We start from the raw sequence: 20,309 nt of genomic DNA on the forward strand, positions 1-20,309 counted from the left end.
AAACAACAAAAAATAAACTTTTTTTTGTATATTTCAACTTTTCCTAACAAACTGATTTGGCCAGACTTACTTCAAAGGCTAAGCAGACTTCTGAAAAGTTTGAAGAAACCTGGTCACATGTTATATGTGTGTGTGCATGTACCAATGCAACAAATAATTTAAAACTCACACTGTAATAGTAGATTGGACTTGTGCAAACAAGTGGTTTTCAGCATGAGTACATTCTGCAACTAAGTACAGAATATTTAGTAATTTCCGTAGGGTATATTAATGGAGTCAAAACTATGGAACCTCATTTATTTTGCAAACTATGCTTAATTACATGCCAGTGTTAATCAGTTAAAAAAACAAACAAAAAACCTATCATCTTTTCAAAGCAATCTGTCACCAAGTGTTATCTTCCCATATTATACTTATTATTATATGCTATTTATATAATAATAGTATATTAATAGTATAATATAATAATAGTATATTATAATATACTATTACAAATGGTAGACAGAAGTCATGAAACTCTCTTAGGCTAGGGACAGACATTCAAAAAGCTGGATCCTGAATTGATTCAATCTTTTCAGGTTAGTCTAAACATTCACTTTTGATTCTTGAAATGGAGACACATGCCTGCAGTGGCTCAGGCCAGAAGCTGGGGGGTGCTGCAAGACTGAAGGGAAGCTGTCCAGGGAGCATGGCCGGGCTACCGGCAGGAGCTAAGTATGATTGGGAAGGGGTTTAAACCCCTACTCTGGCCTGCAGGGACCCCAGGAGGGGTGTCCCTGGAGGGGGAAACGGGAAGCAGCCCTTGCTAGGCTTGTCTCTGAGGCCAGATACCAGCCCAGGCAGTGCCTCAGGTAAAGGGGAGTGGGATTCAACTCCCCTATATCTAGGCAGGTATGGGACCCCAGCCAAGGTCTGCCCAGCTTTCCCCACTGCTCCTGCATGGGTAGGCTGGGGGTCTGGTCAGATCCAGCCAGCATGGCTGGGCTATCCATCCAGGGCCAGGGCTGTGGAGCTGCGGGGCTGAGCCACGCCAAACTGCAGATGCTGCTGAGGGCAGATGCGGAGGGGCAGAGGCCGCCGGGGGGTGGTGATTGCTCCTGGCTCTCCATGCCCAGGTGGGGCAGGGCTGTCATGGAGCCACAGCCAGCTGGGCAGGGACCTTCCCAGCAGCTATGGCTCTGTGACAGCCCAGCCCAGCAACACAGGCAGGGGCTGGCTGGGTAGCAGGCTACCTGGTTGGCTTGGAGGTGCTGGAGGGCCCTGAGCCTGGCAGTTGCCCTCACACCTTGTCTTGTGGAGCACCTGGCAGCTGCAGCCACATCAAACTGTGGGCTGGCCAGGGGCTGGGTGGGCTGTTCTGCACTCCCTTGCCTCCAGCAGGTCCACCTCTCAGCTACACTCCACCCACTCTGCCCACCTGGCACAATGAGCAATGCCTGCAGGCAGGTGCAGCAGGTACAAGGCAGCCAGAGCTCTATGCACCGGGCAGAAGCCGCGGAGCTGAAGCTTGCCATCTGCCCACCCAGAGTGGCACAATGTGGCAAGGGCACCAGCAACAGCTCAAGGTGAGGGGGGCAGAACAACTCACCCAGCCCCGGCCAGCCCACAGCTTGTGATGCAGCTGCAGCAGCTGGGTGCCATACAGGACAGGGTGCATGGGGGCGGCTGCAGTGGGATGCTGTCGGGATCAGGGCCTACCAGCACCTCCCAGTTGCCTGGGCAGCCCACTACCCAGCCAGCCCCCACCCATGCTGCCAGGCACAGAGCCACAGTCACTGAAAGGCCCTGCCCAGCCGGCTGCGATTCCATGACAGCCCTGCCCAGCCTAGGCACAGGGAGCCAGGACTAACCTGGCCATGCAGCCTCTGTAGCCCCAGCCTGAGCTGTAGCCTGCTGGGAAGAGCCCAGCTCCTGCGACACAGCCCGTGCTGCCCCTCTGCATCTGCCCTCAGCAGCACCCACAGGCCAGTCTGGCTCAGCCCCACAGCTCAAGCCACAGGTGCTGGGGAGGCAGGAAGATGGCAAGGTCATGCTGGCTAGCTCTGGCCATCCTTCCACCCTCGCCACTGAAGTGGGGAGGGGGAAATGGCTGACAGGGGCTGCTCCACCCTGGCCAGTTGGATCTGGGCTGCTGGTAGGACAGAGGAGGAAATTAAATCCCTCTCCTCTCCCTGTTTGCTTCATGCTGTGGACAGGGGGGCCTGACTGGGGCTGCTACACCCCAGTCAGGCAGACCCCGGCTGTGGTCCCCTGGTGAGAGAGGGGAGGGAGGGGTGAATAAGCCTCCTTCCTGCTCCCTTTCTCTCAAGGGGCCATGCCAGCCAGTGTCTGGCCATGTCCTGCCTCTGCTCCAGCTAGGGAGCAGAGGGGTAGGGACAGCCCTGCTGTCTGGAACAGACAGCATAACCCAGCGCAGGCTGAAAAGCATGCTGGGATGCTGAGGGACTTTGGTTTATCTTAAACCAGGAAGTGGTCTGGGACAGAAGTTGCATAAGCTGGTTTGACCCAAATCAGTTAAGTCAGATACTGAATTCAACCAGGTTTATCTTAAACCCATTTTGGCCATTTTGAAACTGGCTTATATACACTGAACCTAAGATGTTACAGGTTAAACCAGTTTCTGATCACTGAAACCAGTTTGTGTGTGACTTATGTCCCTAGCCTGAACCTGAACTAACTGAATCTGGTGGGTGGCTATATCAGTGGCCTTTCTTTTAGAGCAGAGCTACCCAACTTCTGAGCAGCTGGGGGCTGCATGCTATGCAGACCCACCAAGATCCCCCTACCACGTGGGCTGTACCTCCAGAACCCCTTTCAATCATGCTGTCCTGTTCCAGAAATCACAGCCACCATAGCAGCAGGAGCAGTATGGGGAGTGGAACCCAGGTAGGAGACTGCAGGCTGTATGTTAAGCCTCTACAGGCCAGATGCAGCTTGTATATTGCCAGATGGACAGCTCAGCTTTAGGGTAAATGTAAAAAAAGCAACTGAGTTCCTATGTCAAACCAGACAGTGGAATGAACAGAAGTGCTATCCAAAACACAGGCACATGGCAAGGCTGAAGTGGAAGCAATGCAGAAACTAGGGTATACTGTTTATGTGTGTGCACATGCTGGGTGGGCAGGAGGGAGAGAAGCCCCACAAATGTGATAGTGAAGGCAGCTGAAAGCTAAGGAGACAACTGGAACAAGAATTGGAAAATGGTCCACAGAAAAGATTGCTGAAAACGGGCCTGGAATTGTGAGCAAAGAAACTATCTCCTGCTGTTATATTCTAGTTGCGTTCTGGGAACCAGCATTTCATTTGGTCCTTGCAAATAAATAGGAATGTAAAGAAATGCCCAACTCCCTCATTAAAAGAAATAACCCAACACACACCGAAGTTTTGTCAGCTTAGAGAGGTAGTAATTTTTTAAAATGTTGTGACAACCCACATTGTGGACAGGATTCTGGCCTTTTCTCCGATTGCTATCTTCTGCTGCCAAGGGGCACAGGCACACAAAGTTAGCACAAGGAAACAAAGGCAGGAACACGAGCTGACTGTCCAGAGCAGTAATCCTAAATGGGGCAAGCTACTACAAGCTAGCTTTCAGTGACTGCAGAGTAACAGTACATACGTGAGCAGTTGCCATGGAACAGCTGTAAATCTCTTCCCCTCCTTTATTTTAAAGGAAGTTGCTTGTGGTCCCATGCTAGGTCCCAAACCCTGGACTAGTGCATGATCAGCTACCTGCTCAGTGCTCTCAAAAGTCTAGGCACAAGCTACAAATGCCACTTTCATTTTTCTTGATTTGATGGCCTGGTTGTCCAAGTTTAGCCAGAGTTTGTACATGCGAATAACTGCAATCCTTTAGATTTCCCAGCTGACTGCAGTACTTGACTCATCACTTTCGTGAGGCTCACTCAGTATGATATGGGGGAATATGCAGTGTATGTCAATTCATTCACAAGAAAAAGCAAAATATGTTCCCCATGGAAATGCATAAAGTTGATCAGATCTGACATTAGAAATTACAACCTCCACCCTGCATAAGCCTTAGAAAAACTGCTTGGTTATTCATTTTTTCAGCTGGACAAAGTAGACTTCATACTCAGTGCCCAGCTAAAACACTGTTAAACAAACTCCAGGCTTCCTGTCATTCCAAGCAAACTTACACTTCAGATATGTCAACTATTTTTTACTCAAGATGGTACTATAAGTATAAAACCCTCCAAAAGGTCATTTTTGGATAGCTGCTTCTTCCACAAAGGGATAATGGAAGATTATATGCATTTCTGTGGTCTCTCTGACTGTCTCCAAATAAGGGTAATGCATGAGCTTTAAACAAATCAGACAAGCGTGGAACAATTTTAATCCCCAAGTAAATAAATCCCTTGGGGACTAGGCTGCAAAAAACAATGGCCAAACCTATTAGGCCTAACTGGCTTAATATGGCTCCAAATCTGGTTTCTATAATGAACCTTGAAGCTACAAATCCTGTCACAAGAATTCATTGGATACATATGATCAGCCATCAGCACAGAAAGCCTGATTACATCCAGAATGTTTCATTCTCACAACAGATGTGGGAATTTGCTAGATTACTTTAGAGCTATGATTAGAATCTAATGGAAAAAATAATATGGTAATGGGTATTAAATCTTTTATGTGCATCTACATTTAGCCCAGGGAACTTCCTTTTTCCTTTCCCATATTTAAGGCCCCATACAAGCAACCTCTCTTCTGCTCAAGAGAAGTGCTATGGTTTGGTCACATAACCCTTCGTAGCAACATGTCCTAAAACCCTCTGTAGCAACTCTGAAGCACTCCCTCCTATTGCAAGAATCAAATACAAATCTCTTATAGGTAGCACAAATAATTAATGCCAATAACAGAATGATGCCTGAACCCCGCCCCTCCCCCCCCAAAACGAATGCCAGGAGCAGCACAAGAAAACTACTGTTATTTCCCTCTTCTCAAATAAATCTTCTCCCCCACTTTAGCACCTTTCCGTGTAATACAAAATCATTTGGGTTGAAAGAGACTTTTAGTAAGTCATCTTGGAGTTGTATTTTCAAAAGATAAAGGGCTTATTGAGATTTGCAAAAGCACCTGAAACAAGTTAGATGCCTAATTCCCACTGCAATGGATGAGTTACGCACATAACCTGCTTAGGCACCATGGAAAATCCCATTCAGTAGGTTAGATACCTGACCCTCATCTTTTTTCTGTGGAAATTAGGCATCTGACCTGCTTAGGTGTTTTTGAAAATCTCAGTATGCATCAGTCTGCATTTTCAGGTAGCTACAAGCCTTTGAAAACCTACCCTAGTCCATTTTGTTACTTTGTGGAATAAGATGTAATTGTAATAATAAATACAAAATGTTTCTTTACTCTTTCCTGCTCCCCCATAATTACATTACTTATAATCTTCATATATTTTTGTTTGAAGATCTTCATTCAGACCTATTCTGAGCAACTTGATACAACTCCCATAGACATTTCTAAATTAAATTCAGCAGTCTTAAATGACAATGTGAGCTTGTCAGGCAACACCTGTCAAGCAGTTTAATTTTGTACAAGGAAATCCAGGACAATCAGTCTTAAAAGAGAAAAGACAAAAGTTTCAGAGTAAGGCTTCTCCTCACTGACGCATATAACTCAGCATTCAATACTCTCAACAATCAGACACTGTAAGGTAGTGATTTGCAACCAGGGTCCCATGGGCCCCTGAAGTGCCTTGAGATCCTTTTAGGAGTGCCACTGGATACCGCTCAATATTAGCACTGTTAGGGATACAAATATCTATATATGGTTAATGAGATAAACTCAGAAATTTCAAAATAGGAATCTGTAACAGACATTTGGGAATCCCTTGTAGATGGCATTTTTCAGGGGGTGGCCTTGAGTCTAAAAAAGCTGAGAATCATTGATGTAAAGTATTAGTGCATGTACTGCCTCATTTCTGCCTGGGGGGAAAACACTGCAAACGTTTTAATGAATCACTTTTCTTAGACTGCAGCATACCATTCCATGATATTAGGGTTACATGCAATTAAGCAGAACCTTCTAAAATATTTTACATGTTTTCAGTTTATTTGGGGGAAGAAGTGCAAAAGGTCTCAGCTATGTGAATCTAAAAAGTAGTTACTGTTGCTTGTGGTACTGATGGCCAGGGACATGTCTGATAAAGGGAAAGTAAGGGAATACCTTGACCTGGACTAGCAAATTGATTATGTTAACATGCTCCTGTTTATCAAGTTATTTTAAAAGAGTTTTAACCAACCTGCAATGAATCAAAAAACCTTTAGATATGCACCTAATGCAAGTGTTTATTTGAGAATGGTGCATTGGAACATATTGTATCTGAATTACAATTCCAAGTCCCTATAAACAGACAACTTGGAGAGAAAAGTACACCCATGCAGCAGCAGTGCCTGTGACTCCCCTGGCAGTCTGCTGTCATCAGCTTTCAGGGATGGTGTGTGGTGGGAACTAAATTAGCTCTGCTTTTTATACATGATGGCCTACATTTTCAAAGTCTAATTTGGGACAGTTTAAAAAAGATCCAATTTTCCAAAAATACCAAGCACTAACTCTTGGGTTTCTAAAGCATCCTTTCAACTTGGGCACTCAAAATTGCTAGTCAGCTTTGAAAATTTAGACTACTTATCTTTATTGCTAAATGATAACCCTACCTTTCCTGCCTGTCTGAAAATCTCCTCTGAAACGATGTTGAAAGAGTTATTTCTACTTATATCATTTATCCTTAACTCTTTGTATTACACAACCGTGACACCAATATGCAGCTACAACAGCTGGTGTGAACAGTCTAGATGAGAGCAAGAAAGAAAGAATACAGAGATCAGGATTTGTATGCTGACACCTGAGAGCTGCCAACCTGAAATGGCTGAACATAGAGTTCTGTTTCTGTGAGAGCTATGGTGAAAAGATTCCTTTCTTTCTCTTTGTGTTATGGTTGTTTGTAGCTTAGGTGCATGTTTGCATGTGTACCCACGCTTGAAAAAAAAAAATCAGGACACAAGTAGTGCTGGGGTCTATCGTTGAAGCTCTAACTGGGCGCAAGTAGTGCTGGTATAAAAAATAGTAATAAAAGGTGTTCAAACCCTGAGCCAGTGGCTTCACTCAGCCTACAGGACTGCAAGACAAAGATAGAATCAAACTCATGTCTTCTGCACAGCAGTACAAAGATCTACCAACTAACCCAACAGGCTGGGCTGACCTTTCTCTACTTAACACTGATCAATAATACCACAATGACTTTAGTACCTGTACTGCTCACATAAACTCAGATTACTAGCTGGCAGTTCTGTTCTTCCCTCCCTAAAGTTTTTTGGCATAAAAACAGTACTGAAGGCAAATAATTAATTTAGGGAAAAAAAAAAACAGATCAGGTAATTGAGCAATCATCTTAAATTGGATTTGCAGTACAAATACATTTGTAGCTTTAGTGAACAGTATATGAAAGTCATAGGACTATTTAAAAGTGAGTTTACTCCAAATTCCTGACTGAAACAAGGTGAGGGTCATTTGAAATCAAGATTTAAACAGTGCAGTCTTGAACTACTTTTAGTAAATAAACTTTTTTAAGCTACTCACTGTCATAATAGCCACATCTGAACATTCTCACCCCCCCAAACAATTTAGTGTATTGAAAACTAAAAGAAATGAGTAAATAGTGAGCTTTGTATTATGCAGAGTTCTGAGGAAAAAGAAGGGGTAAAATTTTTAAGCAAGTGACATACGGAGCACTGCTGATGAAAGATAGATATCTTTAGGGGATTGGATGCATCTTTAAATATTAAATGTGTTGATAAGTTGTATCTGTTCATAAATACAGATAAAAAAAATTAAAAACCCACATAACGGTACGGGCTTAGGCCTGGATCCTGTCTGCCTACAGAGCAAGAGGATGCTCAGCAAGAGGGATGGTGGCAGAACTAGCTCCAGAGGCAAGACACAAGTGTAAATCACAGCTACCATGGTTTTGAGCTGCTTCCCTATGAGCATCAGTGCTTCCCAGGAAAACATGAACTCAGAAAATTCCAGTAAAGAGTGGACATTCAACCTCCCAGACTGTCTTCCTATCCCAGAAGGTTAGAGGACATGAAAGGAAAGGGCACCTACACGCCTGCCCCACATCTGCTCCTAATTAGAAAGCTCCAGCAGCCTTGGCATCATGTGTATTTAGTGTCCCCACATTTCAAAATGGTGACAAGGTGCTTTAACTAATACACAAATACATGAGCACTGAATACATGAGACCCTGTGGGTGTTTTAATTAGAGCACCTCTAATTAAAATGCCTCCCTTCCATACCGGAGCATGTGTAAAGACACCCAAACATGGTACCCCCATTGCCTGTCAGTTTTTCCCTATGAATTTCTCTTCTGTTGAAGTACTCCTGCTTCCAACTGGCTGAGATCATGTAAGGCTAGAGGTAGGTAACAAGAGGAACGAAATGGGAGGAAGTAGGTAACAAGAGGAAAGAAATGGGAGAAAGGTGGCACTTCTGGCACCCTACCTTCCTGGTGCTTCCTCCACTGTTCTGGAGACTTGGAAGACCCTCAAATCTCTTTGGTGACTGGGCACCCAATATGCATCTCTAGACCCAAATTCCTATGTTCATGAGCCTGCATTCTAGCCTGGGTCCTGAAATCTTAGGCTCATGAAGCCTCCTGTAATTTAATTAACACACTGGGTCCATGCTGCTTCTAAGAACGGGGAATTCTTCAAGGAGAATTGCTAGGAAAGGTAGGATGTATGGGTTGTCTTATTCTGAGTCCTACAGGACTTCAAAAGAATTTTTATTTACTTAAATCACTCTGAAATACAAGCATTTAAGGACAGTAACTCTTGGCTGTATTGAAAAATAACCTTTTCTTTTAACAACTATATTTACAGTTTTGGCTACTGTGTGAAAGAAAGCATTTACCAAAAAAAAAAAAAAAAAAAAGCATAGTGTTGAGAGTACATAAAGTTATCAGGAATTGTTTCAGATATGCAGTGCTAAGGAACAGTCGCCACCAACAATGTTGCCTACGTTCTAAGATAACACTATACCATATCAGCCCTTTTTTAATCAAAAGGAATTTCTTTTGTTTAAAAGTTAACTTGTTTTGAGCTGTTGCACTTAAAAATGGGTTTTTAAACCTAGTGCTCTAAGAATTACAAACTATGGAAGCTTGGGACAGTCACCCAGGAGGACCATACAACAACAGTCCACACTTATAGGGAGAAGATACTAGCAATAGAAATCAAGGACAATATGAAGTCCTTCTTTAGGTATATAGGGAATAGGAGGAAAACAAATGGCAGCACAGGGCCATTGCTTTAACAGCTCAGGACAGCTGGTTACCAACATGCAGGAGAAAACTGAATTCCTGAATGGCTACTTTACTTCAGTATTTCACCAGACTAAGGGGAAAATCATGCTAGATAAGGTTCAGAATGGGCATGGTTGGAATGACCACCTTCCTACTGTTGACATTGAGCCGATATGTGATCAGTTAGAAAAGTTAGACATTTGTAAGTCAGCAGGACCGGATGAACTTCATCCAAGAGCACTGAAGGAGCTGGCTGAAGTCATTGTGGAACCTCTGACGAAACTCTTCCAAAATTTGTGGCACTTGGGGGAGATCCCTGAAGACTGGAAGAGGGCCAATGTTGTGCCCATCTTCAAGAAGGGAGAAGAGAGAACCCAGGCAACTATAGGCCAATTAGCCTAACTTCTATCCCAGGGAAAATCCTAGAAAAATTTATCAAGAAGTCTATGTGCGATAAGCTTACAGAAGGTAGGATTCTGAATAGTAGCCAGCATGGCTTCATCAGAGGCAGGTCTCATCTTACCAATCTCATCCCTTTCTACAGCCAGGTAACTCGCGTCACCTGGATAAGAGAGAGGAGGTCGACATTGTGTACCTAGACGTCTAAAAGGCCTTTGATCTGGTATCCCATGACGTTTTCATGGGAAAATTGGAGGATTGCGGGCTTAACTGCTTGACAGTTAGTTGGGAGGAAGCTGGCTGCAGGGAGGACCCAGAGAGTTCTAATGAGCAGATCTGTGTTGTCTGGCGAGAAGTGGCCAGTGGTGTCCCTCAGCGGTTCATGCTTGGTCCAGTGCTTTTCAACATCTTTATCAATTATTTGGATGTGGGGGTGAAGAGTTCACTGGCCAAGTTTGTGAATGACTCCAAGTTATGGGGGAGTGTGGTCACATTTGAAGATAGGCTACAGATGTAGGCAGACCTAAACAGGCTGGCAAGTTGGACAATAGGAACCAGATGAAGTTCAACTCTGAGAAGTATAAAGTGCTCCATCTGGGGACAAACAATCCCCAACATACTTACAGGCTTGGTGGCACCAATTTGAATAGCACCATGATTGAAAGGGACCTAGGAGTAATAATAGACCATAATATGAACATAAGCCTTCAGTGCGATGCTGTAGCTAGCAGGACAAACAATACTCTGGCATGCATCCCGTGTCCCCCCTACCACGGCCAATCTTGCCAACTGGAGTGGGGGTTCCCCCATGGCCAATTGTGCTGGCCAGGAAGCATGAGCAGCACTCCCAGAAGCGCCAGCAGCACTTCACCTGGTGCCCCCCCTTCCTGGCTGGTGCTCACAGAGGGGGCATTGGCACGCCTGCCTGCCCACTGCCTAAGTGGGGAGCTGCCTGTCAGAGAGTGCACTAGCACTCTCGGGGGTGCATGTGCATCCCCTACTCATTGCCACTGCATCCACCAACGCATGTCAAGCAAAACCAAGGAAGTGATTCTTCCACTTTACTCAGCACTGGGGAGACCGCAGCTGGAGTACAGCGTCCAGTTCTGGGCACTGCACTTCAACAAGGATGCGGAAAAGCTTGAGAGAGTCCAAAGAAGAGCTGTCCATATGAACAGAGACTTGCAAGGCAAGCCATATGTAGAAGCGTTGATGAACTTGGGCCTCTTCAGCCTAGAAAAGGCTGAGAGGGGACTTGGTAGCAGCTTACCACTACATCAAGGGCTTGGCAAACAACTGTTCATCATGGCACCCTTGGAGAAAACCAGGAGTAATGGTCACAAACTCCTGGAAGATTGTTTCAGGCTTAACACTAGAAAAAACTTCTTCACAGTCAGGGAGTCCAGACTTTGGAATAAACTCCCGCCAGATGTGGTGCAATCACCTACCCTAGAAATCTTTAAGAGGAGACTGGATGGTCACCTTGCTGGGGTCACCTGATCCCAATTGTCTTTAATGCCTAGTCCAAGGGGCCTGGACCTGATGATCTAGCGAGGTCCCTTCTGGCCCCTCACAATCTATGAATCAACACAACACTCCACTGACTAACAGCAGAAAGGCTTGCTTTAATAACTACCAACAATCTATAAAATTAAATGACCGAAAAAGACTCTTTCCCAATGTAAAATGAGCTATTATAGAGGTCCTAGTATGTATTTAGCTGCAGCAGTGTTTTCTCACCAATGCAGGCAGGGAAGCTGGTCTAGTTTTCCTTCACTGAGCGGGGTCTTTTGCTGGTTAAAGTGGATGCAGTATGGCTTCTTGATCTTTCCTGGACTGCACACCTTGCTGGCAGTTCTGTCTTGCTTTATACTGTTTAATTATATAGCTTCAAAGCACCTTTTCTTGATGGCTGGCTGGTTAAAGTCCAAACAAAACAGGGAGGAAAAAGGTGACCATCATATTATAATTGTTAAATTGCCTGGCTCCTGTGTTTGGATTTGTCCAGATGTGAAGACTTCTGTGTCTCACACCCACTGATGAGCTCAGCAATTAAATGTTATGGGCCTTGAGTGGTCAAACAGGATGCTTAGAGGCACTGGTTACTGGACCTGTATCTGGGTATTTGTTTATCAATGGGGCAAATTTGCAATAGCTTGTACCGGTGATGGTCTATTACAAAACTTCAGGCATACATTGAATGATTGAGACATTTAGTTACACTAGCTCAACCTTTTTCTCTGGCTTTCTTATCTTGGAGATACACATGTGATTAGGGTGTCAGGTCTCTGGCAACAATTTTCCTTTTAGAGGAACCATCACTCTTTTTATTTTATGGTATGGGTCTGGTATTGGGTACTGCAAGCTCCTCTCTCTCTCTCTCTCAGTGGGTTGCAAGCCGTTAGCAGAGTTTGATATTCTTTCTTGCAGGCTTGTTACCACAACCTAGTCTTGCCCCAGCCACTGTCTTGCATTTTTGTGCAAGCAACACTTCCAAGCTCTCACAGCTGTTATAGCCTGCATGAGCCACATAGTTTTAATATAGTTTCCTTGACTATAAGTTTCTTTTGTCTTGTAATCTGCAACTCATGAAAGGACCAGGACCAGACAGAAAAGTGGCAGTTTGAGGGCATGCTGGACCATGCTGGATTACGCTAGAGCACTGCATGCAGAAAAATTTGGATTTTGGGTTACTATTTTTCATCTGAAAATTGGGGATTTTTTTTTTTTAAATCAGAGAAAAACCAGGATCCCTGCTGATCAGAAAAGGGTGCCATTTAAAAAAAAAAACAACCTCCCCAACCTTTTGCATCTTGGCACCACTGCAAATGATACCAGTACTGCTTGTTTTTGCTGTCAGGTCCATTTAATATGCTTAAACTATAAACCCAAACTGCTTTCCCGATTTCCCCAGGTGCCAAGAAACCCAACTGTTCCTTGTTTGACTGCCAAGATTTCCCACTTAACACCAAAAATAATTCACCCAACAGATATACACGCTCTCAGTTCAAAGTTCTGCAGCACCCTGAGCATTCAAAATATATAGGCAGCAGAAAATAAATTACAAATAATACCAAATTAAATCAAACTAGGACTACTGTCATGACTGTATTATTCATTTTTAGACTAAATTCAATTTAAAGACCTTCCATTTTAAACTTATGCTGAAGCTGCCAAAGAATCTCCAGGGTACTGCACAGCAGTACAGTAGAATCCAGTACACCTCACTGCAGAATTCTAGGTAATCTTGCCACTGAATACACAAGGCCATGGGCAGAGTGAGGAGAATCAAGTCCCCAGAACCAAAAACAAGGGACAGTAAGAAAAGGGGGATGCAAGCAGAAGGCCTGAAACCCTCTCCTGTGGCGGGACCCAAGGCAGGGCCGACCTGCCCTGAAAAGAAAGAGAAAAGCCCTGAGGACAGGGTAAACTTACCTTTATTAGGAGAAGTGGAGCTGGACGAACCATGCTGGGATGGACTGCCCACATAGTTCATCAGCTGCTTTTATTGCTGGCTGGGGGCAGCAAGGGCGGATGACATCATCAGAAAACGCTGCCTGGTTGATTTCAAAGTCAGTAGCAGGGGAATGGCTGAGGGAGCACCACCAGAGCCAGATGGTCAGGCTGCTCCTTGAGCCACATACAGCTTGCATCAGCAGCCTGGTGCTGGCAAGGTTCCGGTGGAAGGGTCCAGGACTGGCTGAAGGAGGCACCATGCTGGCCCAGCAGGGCAACCAGGCCAGGGAGGACAGTGTCAAGGGATCTTGGAGCTACAAACATGAGTGGAGTGAGCTGAGGCCCCATTCCCCAACCTTTCCTTTTGTTCTGGGTTATCTTGAGGCCCCGAGGCAGGGAGAGGGGTCACGAATGACCTGCACAGATCAAGAGGAGTCAGGCCAGCACAGTGGACAGCTGCGCAGCATGGGAAGACCTGGCGCTTTGTCAGGGATGGTCCAACGTCCCGGAATCATCCCAGGCAAGAAGAGGCCAGGAGATGAGCAGGAGGGAGAGAGGACAGGCGAAGACATCAGAGGGTGATCCGGCAATCCACCCTCTGGCCATCCTGAGGGCTGGTGCATGGCTGGGGTGTAGGGGAGGTAGAGCCCCAAGAACGCCCACTGGGGTAGTGCCCAGTCCACAAGGAGCTATGAGAAGGAGCCCCACCACTGAAGGGAAAGATCAAATTGTGGCAGACAAGTATTAGGGTCTGCTTTGGGGTGAACGTGACTCAACATCAAGGCCACAGGAACACATCCTGCAGCTGGCACTGGGTGCACATTCCAAAGCAGCAAGAGAATGCCTACATGAGGCCAGGCAGGTGCAGATACATCTATCTGCTTTCTTTGGAGTGATTTTGCTGTATGAAATTAGTGTCAAAGTATTCTTCCTCACTGACCCTGTTGTCTGAGCTTTTTGTTTAAGCTCTATTGTCTGTGTTACAGTTCAACAGTGTTATTGTCTGTGTTACCTTATATCCCTATAATTGGAGAACAGTATATTGAATATTTTAAGCCCAATGAGCTTTAAGGAAATTAACTTATATTCAAGTTTCCCTGCACTTTCTTATATTTTGGAGTGCCTGCAAAGCTACATAACAAATCTGCAGCAATAAATGCATGACAATCCCATTGTGCACAAATACAGAAAGCTTCTGACAAGGATCTGTGTGTTTTGAATCAGTGTAATATAACGCATCTCAACAGACCAAAACAAACATGGTCAGTTCAACACCACAAAGAGCTCTGTGAAAGCAATTGTAATGTTTGAATACATTAAAATAAATTATTTTGGTATTGCCAGATGCATCAGGGTCACAGCTGTTAAGCGAACAGACCCTGAAGAGCATCAGAATTAACACACATGGATTGACCAAAAGGCTGGAAACCAGGGTTTGGGAAGATACCTTCCCACTCTGTACCCTGTGTATTCTGGAGGATCTTCATCTACAGCAGCACTGAGATGAGCTTACTGATGTGTGACAGTCAAAGATCAGCTCTATGAGCATTCTGAAGTCTACAGCAAGACAGCACTGAAGGACTCCATCCTTTGTCACATGAACAACTATCTAATCCCCAGTTAGTCGGACTTTATACAAATAAGGAAGGCTTGGCCCTAGATCATTAGCTAATAATATTATACTAGCCCTGCTGTATCTATAATGCAGCTTTCTTTCCCACTACAGTACATATTTGGCTGAGATGTGCTGATTTTTTAAACACATTTTGCTTCTTCAACAGTTCATTGTCCACCATGGAAATATCGTCTTTTAAATCAATTCTTTAACAAGCTTTTATCATAACTTTAAGTAACACATAACTGCTGCTGCTACAGGAAACGGCTAGGAATGTCAATAATTCTCTGAACCTGCATGAAAGTGGTGCTTGAAAAGACCCCTCTCTGCCCATTTGGCAGTCACTGAGGCCAGATACAGACACTTGGGGAGGTGTGGGGGGTGGGACGGTTAGACTGCATTAAAAATGGCCACTCAATCTAACATAGACCACCCAGGTGCAGACCTTGTATGAGTTAGGTGAATGTAAGTGTAAACTGTAAAAAGTTTAGGACAGTTAGATCAGTTTAAAAATGGCAGACCTGATCTAAGTTAACCCCACCTCTGAGGTAGTCTAACTTGGATTGCACTGGCCATTATGAGACCGATTTAACTATCCTGAACTTCTGTACAGTTCCCAGTGCAGGACCAGGGCTGGAAAATCCCAGCTACTGGCCCCAGCCCCAGGGCTCCGCTTTCCCTATCCCCCACCTAGCACCGGGATATTTTTAGCCCTCTAGCCCCTCGCCCCACCTCCAGGCAGACAACCCCCACTATGAACCACCCAGTCCCCCGAGCCCACCAAACCCCCCATTCAACAAGCCGTTCCTGATGCCACTTTTACCAGCATTTGCCAGTGCTGGGAGTTTAAGGAAGTAAGTCAGGTAGGGGCAAGGGCAGGCAGGGAGGCGGCATCTGGGGGTTGAGGGTGGTCAGGGGGCTAAAAATATCCCCTAGTCCCAGGGGGTGGGATAGAACCCCCCTTATCCCACTGATCTCTCCTGGACCAGAGCAAGCCCTGGCAGACTACACCTGCCCCCAGTTTCTCCTGTGGACCTTGTTTGCTCTCCTGATCCCCCATGAAGATGCCACCTGCCCCTTCAGTCCCCCTGCAGACCTCCCTAGTTCTCCAATCCCCCCAATCCCTCCCACAGACCCTTCCCACCCCCCTGGTCCCCTCATGGATGCCACTTGCCCCCCCCACCCATCATTGCCTTCCTAACCCCCCTGGTAGTCCCTCCTATCCCAACCTACATTAGATTGAGTTGCCATTTTAAACTCAATTTAACTTTCCCAAATATCTGTAGGCCCAAAAAAGAGGGGGAAGGGGAAAAGATACAGATTCTCTGCTCCCTACCTTTCTCCTGCATATGCAAGTCAGGAGTATTTCTAATGAAGCCAATAGGGTACACCCATCTCAGTAATGAAGTCAGGCTCAATAACCTGAAGAATATTTGCAAATATAGAAAGAATGTTTAAAAAAGACATTTTAGAAGGGCATGCAAAATTATTATTAAAACAAAGCATAACTGACACTTTTTTCCTTCTTTTCTATATAAAACAGTCAAACAGATTAATTACCTAGCAATACAAGCAAGCAGAATGCCTGCTCCATTGCCAGCTCAGCCTGAGTACACCTGCTCCCTTTCCTGTGATGATAAGGCCACAGAGCTACCATGAAATTGCTTTCTTTCAATGATTAAAAAGCTAGAAGGCAAGTGCCTGCAATAATAATGCCAAGGGTTTTTTTCCCCTGTAATCTGATCTTTGCCCTGTAGAAATTGCTGATGAAAGCTTGCTTCCATTCACTTTAAAGTTTATATAAAACCAAACTATATTTTGTTTTTGTAGAAAAAGACTAATTTCCAAACAGTATTAGCATGATTTTCCTATGCCAGTACGGTGTAATACTTGGTTCTCCTATTTCACACAAAGTAAGAGAAAGTATGACAAAGGAAATAATTGTCAACCAGCCTTATGCTATTATCAAACTGAGAAGATGTACAGTGCATGGTTACCTTCTCTGATGCTTAAACAGACAATGTACAGCCAATGGTATGAGGCTAACCATACACAAAAATTGTATTAACTCGAATACCACACACACACCTTTCCTGTCAATATCAGGCCTACAAAATTGGAGTGCATGTCTTAAGCAAGTAAGCTGCTTTTTCTTTTTTGGAAGAGAAGCATGGAAGAACAGCAGCGGGGAGACAAGCAACTGTGTTCTAATGGAGACAAAGATGGCTGTGGCTTTTGTCTCAGCAAGTGGAGTAGAGTCTCTTATGTTAACCATCTCACAGCGGCAATAGCTATTGATTGAGCACTATAGCTTGTGCCTGAAACAGCACTTGCCTTGAGCAGGCATGCAGCCTGCCATGCCTTGATGAGGTTTGTGGTATGGAAGCAACACTTTATTATTTGCAGAACTATTTACAAAGAACACATATAGCAGTAGATAGTTCTGACTTAGATGATTTACAAAGAACAACAGAAGGGAAAGTTGTCCAGAAGGTCTCATACATGGGGGTTGTAGTACCCATTTATATGTGGACAATGCATGCAGTGAACTGTGCACCAGACCATCAAACTGGTATTAATGTCACTAGCTACAAGCTCCTGATCCTCACAATTCTTTTCAGATGAAGACGGAATAAGTTGAAGTACACAGAAACTACTACAAATACAACTTACAATCCTTCTGTGGAACACAGATTTATTAAGTTAGTGTTCACCAACATTTGTATAATTTAAATTGTTTCCATATGAATTGATGTGATATGAGAGAATCAAAACAATTTTAAAACCAATATGTTATTATATCTGTACAATGTTGTGATTTTAAGTTCTCAGAAGAGATTCCTATAAAATAATTTGACACTTAACAGAGCTGATATTTAGGCAGAGCATTTATATTATGCCATACTCTCCCCCATTTTGGGGGGGGGGGAGGGTTGGTGTCAAGGAACATGGTGTTGATAGCTGATATGTTTAAAATAATTTAAAAATGTGTAGTGAAAATCTGAGCAGCAATATTTCAAAACTGGAATTCACAACCTATTAAAGGAGAAAAATCATCACTGGAAATTTATAGGATTGTTTCAGGTCATGAATAAATTCATATTTGCAGTTTACTCCTGCCATGCTACCAAGCTTCAGGGGAAAAGCCATAGCTTTTTGCTCCGTAGAAGATGCCTGCAAGTTGAACACATCTTGCGTAGTTTTAAGGATGCAAAGCAGATTTTATTTGTCTGAGCACTTTACAAGTGGCTTTGCTACTAATTTTTCTGCCTAGATGGAAAATGAAATCTTTAAGTACTTTGCAAGAGGTGTCTCTTTCTAGTTCGTAAACTGAAAAGAATGCAGCAAGTCAAAACAAAGTACCCTCTTTTGCCATATGCTCTGCATGGCAAGGCTCAAACCCAGTGGTTCTCAGCCTTGTTAGAGAAGGCACCCCTTACAAAATGCCAGCTCTCCCCTTTCGCTTGAGTTTTAATATAGAAAAATAATAAAACAATTCTTCTGTTGCAAAGAATTCAGGAGGACCCCAGCACAGCAGAATGGTTTTAACACTATTGATTCCTATTTGAAATCTCCGAGTTTATTTTTTGAATCATGTTGGCACACTTAACAGTGTTAACAGGATACAGCACCCTTGAAAAGATCTCAAGACACCCCAAGGTGCCACCGTACCCTAGTTGAAAACCACTGCTGGCCTAATTAAACCTTCTGGCCTAACATACATGGTGGAGAGAGCCTGGCCTACTCAAACCATGAGTGACTGGTGCCTCCTGAACCTGGGGGGCACCCACAGAAGCAGCTGATGGCGGCAGCCCTGCCAGGGGGGGCACCAGCCCTACCAAAAGTATGTGCTGGCCGTCGGGGGGGGGGCACTGGCCCCGTCGGGGGGGCACGGGCTCCCCTGTGCACCCTCTACCTGTTGCCTATGACTCAAGCCCTTCAGGGAAGCCAGGGATGCTGAACTGACCTGTACCTCAGCGAGCAGCAGCTGCAACACAACAGACCAGCAGGAGCGAACTGTGACTAGGAACGCAGTCATGACCTGAAATGACCCCATACAACTTTAGCGATGATGTTTCTTATTTCACAGGTATTGGGTGCCAGTTTCACAGGACTGCTGCACTGCCTTTGATTTTTTTGGTTTTTAGCCTACCAGCCATGAACACCACATTCCTTGGCACCCAAGAAAGGGCAAGGGAAAGCCTTTAAACTAGTGTTTCTCAATCTGGGAGTTGCGAACCAAACATGGATGAATGACACAAGATCATCAACGTTGCCAATGGACCCAAAAGTGGGTTGCAAGAATATATATGAAAGGGTCATGAACAAACTTTAAAAATAGATGAACAAACTTTAAAAAGAGATTCTTTTTTAAAGGAGAAAAAACGTGGAGAACCAGGGCTTTTCCCTCAGGCTGACAGAGCTCCAGCTTGCCAGGGACTGCTGCCCTCCCCACCCAGCCCCACACACCGTGGGCTGGGGCCTGGGAGCCGTGAGGGGCACTGCGGTAGAACTGACCATCCAAGTTTGCAAATGGGTCCTGGTACAAGAAAGTTTGAGAGCCACTGCTTTAAATGCTCTGTGAACCCAGCGTCGCACCATCTTCTCTAGGCCACCCTTGTCAAAGAGAAGACATCAGGATAGCTCAGGTGTACCAGCACGCTGACGTCAGAAGCCTTGCCGCACTCCCCGTTACGTCACGCAGCGGGGTTGTGACGCTACGATCTAGCGTTCATCTGTGGGACCCGGGCGGTCTTGACGCCCGCGTGGGGCCGAAGCACCGGGTCCTGGGGAGGGCTCCTGCGGGGGCCGGAGCCCGTGGGCGCAGTATGGGGCGTAAAGGAGGGGGCCACTTACCGTACGTCAGCGGGAGGCAGCAGGGCCCGGTCCAGGGGAGCCCCGGCAGGAGCGGGGCAGCGGCAGGCGGCGGGGCGTGGAGACACCTGCCCCGCGGGCAGCGGGAGGTGGAGCCCGCTGGCGCCTCCTACCCGCCGGTCCCTGAGGGAAGGCTCCCGCCCGCTCGGGACCTCTCCCCGGCCAGGGGTACGAGGGGAGAGGGGCTGGCCGCTAGCCGAACTTGGCACCGCGCTCGTAGCCTGGGGTTCAAGCCAGCCCTCAGCGCCATTCCGGCGGAGCGGCCCCTGCGGCCTGAGGGCGACAGCGCTCGCGCCGCCGCGCACCTCCCGGTGGCAGCAGCGCAGAGGCGCGGGAACCTCTGCTCGCCGCCTTTGCCCTCTGCTACCTGCAGGCTTGTCCCTGTCCCAACCGTTTCACACACTTCCCCGTGCAGAGGTGGACTGGGGGAAGGAGGTGCGGTTACAGCCCGCTTTCAACCCCGCTCCACCCAAACCCTGCGCTCAGGTGTGGTCACATAGTTAACTCCAGTGCAGAAATCACAGGATCATAAAACATGCGGGTTGGAAGGGGGCTCAGGCGGGGTCCAATCCAACCCCTGCTCAGAAAAGGCCCATCCCCAACTATGTCATCCAACCCAACTCTCCGTCTCCCCCCACT

The 20,309-nt window shown here is 45.7% G+C and overlaps 1 protein-coding gene across 1 annotated transcript in view; it reads right to left on the bottom strand.

Annotated features, from left to right (window-relative positions):
- CRACDL (CRACD like) overlaps positions 1–20,040 on the bottom strand; it is a 102,058-nt gene extending 82,018 nt beyond the window's left edge. The window contains exon 1 of the mRNA XM_090065182.1: positions 19,653–20,040. The gene's annotated coding sequence lies outside the window, so the exon portion shown is untranslated. The remainder of the gene's footprint in view (positions 1–19,652) is intronic.
- Between the last annotated feature and the right edge of the window lie 269 nt (positions 20,041–20,309).

The sequence above is a fragment of the Crocodylus siamensis genome, chromosome 1, assembly GCF_052110815.1.
Source record: "Crocodylus siamensis isolate JL-2025a chromosome 1, ASM5211081v1, whole genome shotgun sequence".
NCBI lineage: Eukaryota > Metazoa > Chordata > Crocodylia > Crocodylidae > Crocodylus > Crocodylus siamensis.